Below are 8,644 nucleotides of genomic sequence, written 5' to 3' on the forward strand. Positions count from 1 at the left end.
AGGCAAACCACAATATCCAGAATGTATAGTGATGTCGGGATATAGTACCTCCCCTGTCAAGGCGGATCCGTTTGAGAATGGGTGTCAACAGGTAGCTAACGTTACTGGACCAGCCACTCATTCATAGAACATCAGTTTGTGAATAACTATTTATTTTTCCTTTTGTGTCAACAACAACTGTATAGTTTAGTGATGGTGTGGTGCTCAGTACCTAGATGTGCTATCTACAAGCAAGCACAGGCTGCTGGGGTAACATTTCATTGGATACATTACTAAGAAGTCAAGCAGAGGTAACAATGCTAACTTAGCTAGCTAAGTAATGTTAGCTAGCAAACTACATTTGTTTATCTGAACCAAAATCTAGCTAGGTAGCTTTCATAATACGCTGGCTAGACATTCCAAAGCAAAACATTGTAATTAGCTATCTGGTGATGTGAATTGTAACTTTGCAAGATAGCCTAACATACAGTAGCTAAAGTTATGTTAGCTACCGGACCGTATCTAACCGTTAGCTAGCTAACTAAATATCGCAGAGGCTAAAGTGACTGGCCTATTTGTTCTATTTACAGAGTCCAATCCCGTCAACATCTGCAGTGGCATTAACCTCAAGCTCAGCACCAGGAACTACTTTAAGTCGCCTTTGCTAAATCTTTCCATGACTCCATGACGAGCAAATAAATATACTGGAGCTAGGCATAAACATGGTCCCTGTCTTGTCATAGTTGGTGTGTTTATAAGTAGGCTACAACTTCTACTGTAGTTCTCTGTATCAAATTATATGTGATTTGTCACATGCTCCAGACACAACAGGTGTAGACATTACCATGAAATGTCTACTTACAAGCTCTTAACCAACAATGCAGTTCAAGAAATAGACTTAAGAAAATATTTACTAAATAAACAAAAGTTTAAAAAAAAAATCGAATCAAATCAAGAAAATTACATAATAATAACTAGGCTAAATACAGGGGCTACCGGTTCAGAGTCAATGTGCGGGGGTACAGGTTAGTCGAGGTAATTTGTAAAGTAACTATGCATAGATAATAAACAGCGAGTGGCAGCAGTGTAAAAACAAAGTGTGGGGAGGGCGTCAATGTACATAATCCGGGTGGCCATTTGATTAATTGTTCAGCAGTCTTATGGGTTGGGGGTAGAAGCTGTTAAGGAGCCTTTTGGTCCTAGACTTGGCGCTCCGGTACTGCTTGTCGTGCGGTAGCAGAGAGAACAGTCTATGACTTGGGTGACTGAGTCTTTGACAATTTTTTGGTCCTTCCTCTGACACCGCCTAGTGTATAGGTCCTGGATGTCAGGAAGCTTGGCCCCAGTGATGTACTGGGCCGTACACACTACGCTCTGTAGCGCCTTACGGTCAGATGCTGAGCAGTTGCCATACCAGGCGGTGATGCAACCGGTCAGGATGCTCTCGATGGTGCAGCCGTACCTTTTTGAGGATCTGGGGGCACATGCCAAATCTTTTCAGTCTCCTGAAGGGGAAAAGGTGTTGTCGTGCCTTCTTCACAACTGTCTTGATGTGTTTGGACCATGATAGTTCGTTGGTGATGTGGACACCAAGGAACTTGAAACTCTCAACCTTGCTCCACTTTTGAATTATGGTGGCTTATGTAACAGTGTAGGTTCCATCCCTCTCTTCGCCCCAACCTGGGCTCGAACCAGGGACCCTTGCACACATCAACAACTGACACCCACGAAGCATCGTTACCCATCGCGCCACAAAGCCCACGGCCCTTTGCAACGCAAGGGGAAACCCTACTTCAAGTCTCAGAGCGAGTGACGTCACTGATTGAAACGCTATTAGCGCGCACCACCGCTAACTAACTAGCCATTTCACATCGGTTACACTCACCCCCCTTTTGACCTCTTCCTTTTCCGCAGCAACCAATGAGCCGGGTCAACAGCATCAATGTAACAGTGTAGGTTCCGTCCCTCTCTTCGCCCCAACCCGGGCTTGAACCAGGGACCCTTGCACACATCAACACCTGACACCCACGAAGCATCGTTACCCATCGCGCCACAAAAGCCGCGGCCCTTGCAACACAAGGGGAAACCCTACTTCAAGTCTCAGAGCGAGTGACGTCACTGATTGAAACGCTATTAGCGCGCACCACCGCTAACTAACTAGCCATTTCACATCGGTTACACTTAGTTGATTGTTTATGTTACTACCCTTAGAATGGACATCTGAGAACAGTAGGATAGTAATCAGAACTGTGTAAAAAGGAAGCACATGAGAATGATTCAACTTTAAAGTTTAATAAAGTATTATTCATATATCAAATATGTTTACATAAATAGGAAATTCATCCCAGATTGAATTTCACAAAATAACAAAAATAATCCAATGAAAAAAAAAAAAACACCAGCATTTCAATCTCCTCCATGAGCACACTAACATTCAGTCTACCAGTTTTGTATAGCAGGCGGCGTCATTTTATAATGACCACATCAGCAAGAGACAACAGTTCAAAAGGCTGATGATAGAACCACGACAGAATATTACTGTAATAACAGCCCAACTACGTTCTGCATCTCCCTTGATCCATGAAATGACGTAACTTTTACGTAGTCCAATACATTCACTCTAATATAAATCACAAAATTGTTACTTGGATATGACCACGTATTCCCGGTGTATGGGCGGCACCCTTTTGAAGCTAGCTAGCAGCCCCTCTCGATAGCTAGCTAGCCTAGCTCACGAAACTTGTTAGCTACATTGAATTTTCATAAAAAATATAACCCTGTGACCGATACACATTACATAGAATGTCACACCTTATAAAACTCATCGACACACGGTTTGGACAAATAAAGGAATATTTCTCTGAAATGCGGGAAAATGGAAGTACATGAGAATGTTTCAACTTTGTCAAGTGACTCTGTTTTAATAATGAAGCCAGCTCAGAACTCCCTTGATTCCTAGTGCAACACCACAGTTAGATCGCCCTCTTGTGTCCTGAATGTAATTGCCTCTACTTTTTTTTTTTTTTTTTACCTTTATTTAACTAGGCAAGTCAGTTACGAATCCTGTAGACCCATTGGATGAAAGTTTTCAGCAAGCTCAACGTCATCAAATTAAATTTTATTGGTCAAGTACACGTGATTAGCAGATGTTATTGCGGGTGTAGCGAAATGCTTGTGCTTCTAGTTCTGACAGTGCAGCAATATCTAACAAGTGATATCTAACTATTTCACAACATACACCCAATACACACAAATCTAATTTCACAACATATATCCCCAATACACACACATCTAAGTAAAGGAATGGAGTTAAAAATATATACATATTTAGACAAACAATGTCAGAGCAGCATAGACTAAGATACAGTAGAAAAGTATAGAACGCAGTATATACATCTGACTCTGAAGAGGAAAAGACGGGGCCAAAGTGTATGTTATTATACCTTTTATTTCAACAAGGAACACAGACTGAGACCAAGGTCTCTTTTACAGCTGGGCCCTGCGTATACATGTTTACATGTTTATAGTTCAGGTACAATGATTATAATGATTATAATCTATGAGACCAAGGTCATGGAGCTGATGTTGTTCTTACAGACTAGCTGCCATTGGCCAACACAAGACGAGGTTCACCAGCTGAAGAACTTGGAACATTCAGCCAACACAACACCCATATTGGGGGCGGCAGGTTGCCTAGTGGTTAGAGCGTGGGGCCAGTAACCGAAAGGTTGCTGGATCAAATCTGTCATTCTGCCCCTGAACAAGGCAGTTATCCCACTGTTCCCTGGTAGGCTGTCAATGTAAATAAGAATTTGTTCTTAACTGACTTAAATAAAGGTTCAATTTAAATATTCAGTTATATATTTTTTCTACAAAATCAGTCTAATATTTTTTGCAAGTGTACTGACAAGCGACTAAATGATTCCAGCTGCATCAGAGACCAGTAAAGTGTAGACTTCAACTTCGGAATCAATTCATTGTGATATGCATTAAATGTATGTGGAAGTAACTAGCTACAATGTTACTGAAAACAAAATAGTTGGTGTATCATGTCAACTTTAATTTGGCAACTAAACCTTTTTCGATTAAAAGAAAATGAGCAAATAAGTAGACATGGCTTGTATTCCAGACACTTTTTTTTTGCTCTGGTGACCGAGGTGAGTTTACACAGTAGAATGCAGGAACATGTATGGACATGTATGGACATGTATACAGTAGAAGAAAATATACTATTAATACCTATAGTAAATACTACAATTCTACAAAAGGAATACTTGCATATGGTGTGTTTGGGTGGTGCAGTGAGGTGTTCGTAGTCACTTTGATACATGGGGAGATTGTTGTTATGTAACTTTCACATCTCGTCTTGAATTGCTGGAATGGCCTCAAAAAAACACTCAGGCAAGGGGATTAGGTGTCCTGTGCCTAGTTTTTTCCCCACGTAGAACTCCCCAAATAATCTGTAGGCCAACAAGCGGTATTGTCTGTAAGAGAATAACAAAACACTATTAGACTTAATCATTGTGTACTGTCTGTATTTCTACTGTAGCAGCACAAAGCAGAATATTACACATCTCAATCAATCAATCACATTTATTTATAAAGCACTTTTTACATCAGCAGATGTCACAACGTGCTTATACAGAAACCCAGCCTAAAACCCTTAACAGCAAGGGATGCAGATGTAGAAGCACAGTGGCTTCGAAAAACTCCCTAGAAAGGCTGGAACCTAATAAGAAACCTAGAGAGGAACTAGGCTCTGAGGGATGGCCAGTCCTCTTCTGGCTGTGCTGTTCGTAGATGACCAGCAGGGCCAAATAATAATCACAGTGGTTGTCGAGGGTGCAACAGGTCAGCACCTCAGGAGTAAATGTCAGTTTGCTTTTCATAGCCAAACATTCAGAGGGATCGAGACAGCAGGTGCGGTAGAGAGGGAGGGAGAGAGAGGGAGAGAGAGAGGGTAGCACATCTGGTGAACAGGTCATGGTTCCATAGCCACAGGCAAAACAGCAGAAACTGGATCAGCAGCACGATCAGGTGGACTGGGGACGGGGACAGCCAGCAGTCATCATGCCAGGTAGTCCTGAAGTATGGTCCTAGGGCTCAGGTCATCCAGGAGGGGGGAGGAGAGAGAGAGAGAGATGAGAGAATTAGAGGGAGCATACTCAAATTGACACAGGACACCAGATAAGACAGGAGAAATACACCAGATAGGACAGACTGACCCTAGCCCCCCGGCACATAGACTATTGCAGCATAGATACCGAAGGCTGAGACTACCTGTATTTACTGGTTGCACAGACGCTGTATCATCCTTTCCTACATTGCCCTTGCCTAGCGATTGTGTCTTGCAGCTTGGCTATCCTCACCATCAGGCGATAGTTCTCCTGAGTAAAGCAACTGCAATGAGAAGACATAATGTCACTTAGCTTTTTTTGGGCCGGAGGAGGTCCTGCAGATCTATATCCAGATAAAGTGTCTGTGGTGAAAAAGTTGAATTAAAAAAGTTGTGTGAGGACAAACCTAAGACATTGGTAAACTGGTTAAATACAGAGTTTCAAAAGTTATTAAGAGTAAAAAGCAAAAAAGTTTGGCAGGTAGCCAAGTAGCAACAAACAGTACAGCAGTACGGAGACAACGCGGAAGTGCTTTGCGTCACCAGTCATGTTATCAGATGAAGCACATGGGAGGCATGTTACAAAAACGTCAGGAGATGTACACAAGGGTCTCTAAACTATAACATATATTACAACAACATCAGACACACGGTAGCTAACTAGTTACAACACACAGGTATAGTTACTCAAAGACCAATATGAGAAAACTCACAGACACACGTTAACTAGCTAGCTACAACACAGAGGTATAGTTACTCCAAGGCTAATATGAGACATCTATCTCACAGACACACGTTAGCTAGCTAGCTACAACACACAGGTAATCAAAGACCAATATGAGTCATAAAGTCAGTCATTCCTTTACTCTTCATCATCATCATCAAAACATTTACCCACTTTTGCTCCTAGTCCTATTGAGATGCACTGAGGCTAGTTAGCTAATGTTACAGTAGCTAGCTAGCTATAACATTAGGCTACAGTATATTTTGGGTATAGCAAACACAGCTAGCTAGCTCAACTTGGCTAGCTTGGCTTGTAGTGGTACTAGCAAGCCCCGTTATGGCAGAATCGATCATGAAATTATACTGTAGTGAACAACACTCCCTCGTGTGAAAAGAGCTTAGCTATATTGCTAGCTAGCTATCAACAGCGAAACAACTTACTCACGTTTTCATTTGCCCTCCTGATCCAGCTTGTCTAGGCTGCCGCCGTCAGTTTATGGGGAGGTTCTGAAGAATGTCTCCAGCACAACTCTATCCATATGCGCGTCAAAACTTTGATGTTCTATCACACACACACATTCCACTCTCCAGTAAGAACTGTCCGTGATCAAATTTGTTTCAGCACAGACACTCCTCTTCTGTCGGCATGGCTGGAATGCACCCGCATAGGCACCACCAGTCGGTGGCTGACCCTAGTTCCCCATCGCTGCTTGCTGGTCTCGCAGTTGTTGTTCTCACTGTCTCAACTCCTCTTCAGTGTATTCCAGCTCAAATGAATAGAGCAGAATACCCATATTTTTGTATGTAAAAGAACATCAAAAACTGTTTTGTCGTCCAGCTCTTCTTGGAAAGAGAAATCATCAGAAGCCGCAATTGTAATTATTTAGCTAGCCGTCTCAGATAGAAAGTGCACGGTAACATAGCTCCTGTGAACCTGTAGAAACTAAACTCGGCAAAAAAGTAACGTCCGATTTTCAGGACCCTGTCTTTCAAAGATAATTCGTGAAAATCCAAGTAACTTCACAGATCTTCATTGTAAAGGGAAACACTGTTTCCCATGCTTGTTCAATGAACCATAAACAATTAATGAACATGCACCTGTGGAACGGTCGTTAAGACACTAACAGCTTACAGACGGTAGGCAATTAAGGTCATAGTTATGGAAACTTAGGACACTAAAGAGGCCTTTCTACTGACTGACAAACACCAAAAGAAAGATGCCCAGGGTCCCTGCTCATCTGCGTGAATGTGCCTTAGGCATACTGCAAGGAGGCATAAGGACTGCGGGACAGGTACAGGATGGCAACAACAACTGCCCGAGTTACACCAAGAACGCACAATCCCTCAATCAGTGCTCAGACTGTCCGCAGTAGGCTGAGAGAGGCAGGACTGAGGGCTTGTAGGCCTGTTGTAAGGCAGGTCCTCACCAGACATCACCGGCAACAACGTCGCCTATGGGCACAAACCCACCGTCGCTGGACCAGACAGGACTGGCAAAAACTGCTCTTCACTGACGAGTCGTGGTTTTGTCTCACAAGGGGTGATGCTCGGATTCGCATTTGTCGTCGAAGGAATGAGCGTTACACCGAGGCCTGTACTCTGGAGCGGTATCGATTTGGAGGTGGAAGGTCCGTCATGGTCTGGGTCGATGTGTCACAGCATCATCGGACTGAGCTTGTTGTCATTGCAGGCAATCTCAACAATGTGCTTTACAGGGAAGACATCCTCCTCCCTCATGTGGTTCCCTTCCTGCAGGCTCATCCTGACATGACCCTCCAGCATGACAATGCCACCAGCCACACTGCTCGTTCTGTGTGTGATTTCCTGCAAGACAGGAATGTCAGTGTTCTGTCATGGCCAACGAAGAGCCCGGATATCAATCACATTGAGCACGTCTGGGACCTGTTGGATCGGAGGGTGAGGGCTAGGGCCATTCCACACAGAAATGTCCAGGAACTTGCAGGTGCCTTGGTGGAAGAGTGGGGTAACATCTTACAGCAAGAACTGGCAAATCTGGTGCAGTCCATGAGGAGGAGATGCACTGCAGTACTTAATGCAGCTGGTGGCCACACCGGATACTGACTGTTACTTTTGATTTTGACCCCCCCTTTGTTCATGGACACATTATTCCATTTCTGTTAGTCACATGTCTGTGGAACTTGTTCAGTTTATGTCTCAGTTGTTGAATCTTGTTATGTTCATACAAATATTTACACATGTTAAGTTTGCCGAAAATAAACGCAGCTGACAGTGAGAGTATGTTTCTTATTTTGCTGAGTTTATATATCTCTTTTTTAGTTTTCTTGAATAAGGCAGCTCCAAAATGCAGGTGTTTCAGCCTAGCTCAGTTTTTTTCACCTTTATTTAACCAGGACGGCTAGTTGAGAACAAGTTCTCATTTACAACTGCAACCTGGCCAAGATAAAGCAAAGCAGTGTGACACAAACAACAACAAAGAGTTACACATGGAATAAACAAATATACAGTTAACAATACAATAGAAAAAGTCTATATACAGTGTGCAAATGAGTTAGGATAAGGGAGTTAAGGCAATAAATAGGCCATAGTTGCGAAATAATTACAATATAGCAATTCAACACTGGAGTGATAGATGTGCAGTAGGTTGAGTATGCAAGTATAGATACTGGGGTGCAAAGGAGCAAAATAAATAACAGTATGGGGATGAGGTAGTTGGATGGGCTGTTTACAGATGGGCTATGTACAGGTGCAGTGATCTGTGAGCTGCTCTGACAGCTGGTGCTTAAAGTTAGTGAGGGAGATATGAGTCTCCAGCTTTAGTGATTTTTTGCAGTTCGTTCCAGTCAT

At 42.9% G+C, this 8,644-nt stretch overlaps 1 long non-coding RNA gene across 1 annotated transcript; it reads right to left on the reverse strand.

Moving 5' to 3' along the window:
• Positions 1 to 2,250: 2,250 nt before the first annotated feature.
• On the reverse strand, positions 2,251 to 6,762 carry LOC123731558 (uncharacterized). Its single transcript, XR_006762731.1, has 2 exons — positions 6,264 to 6,762; positions 2,251 to 5,458 (listed from the first exon to the last, which is right to left on the reverse strand). It is a non-coding gene; the product is annotated as an uncharacterized lncRNA (long non-coding RNA).
• Between the last annotated feature and the right edge of the window lie 1,882 nt (positions 6,763 to 8,644).

This window comes from Salmo salar, chromosome ssa29, assembly GCF_905237065.1.
Source record: "Salmo salar chromosome ssa29, Ssal_v3.1, whole genome shotgun sequence".
NCBI lineage: Eukaryota > Metazoa > Chordata > Actinopteri > Salmoniformes > Salmonidae > Salmo > Salmo salar.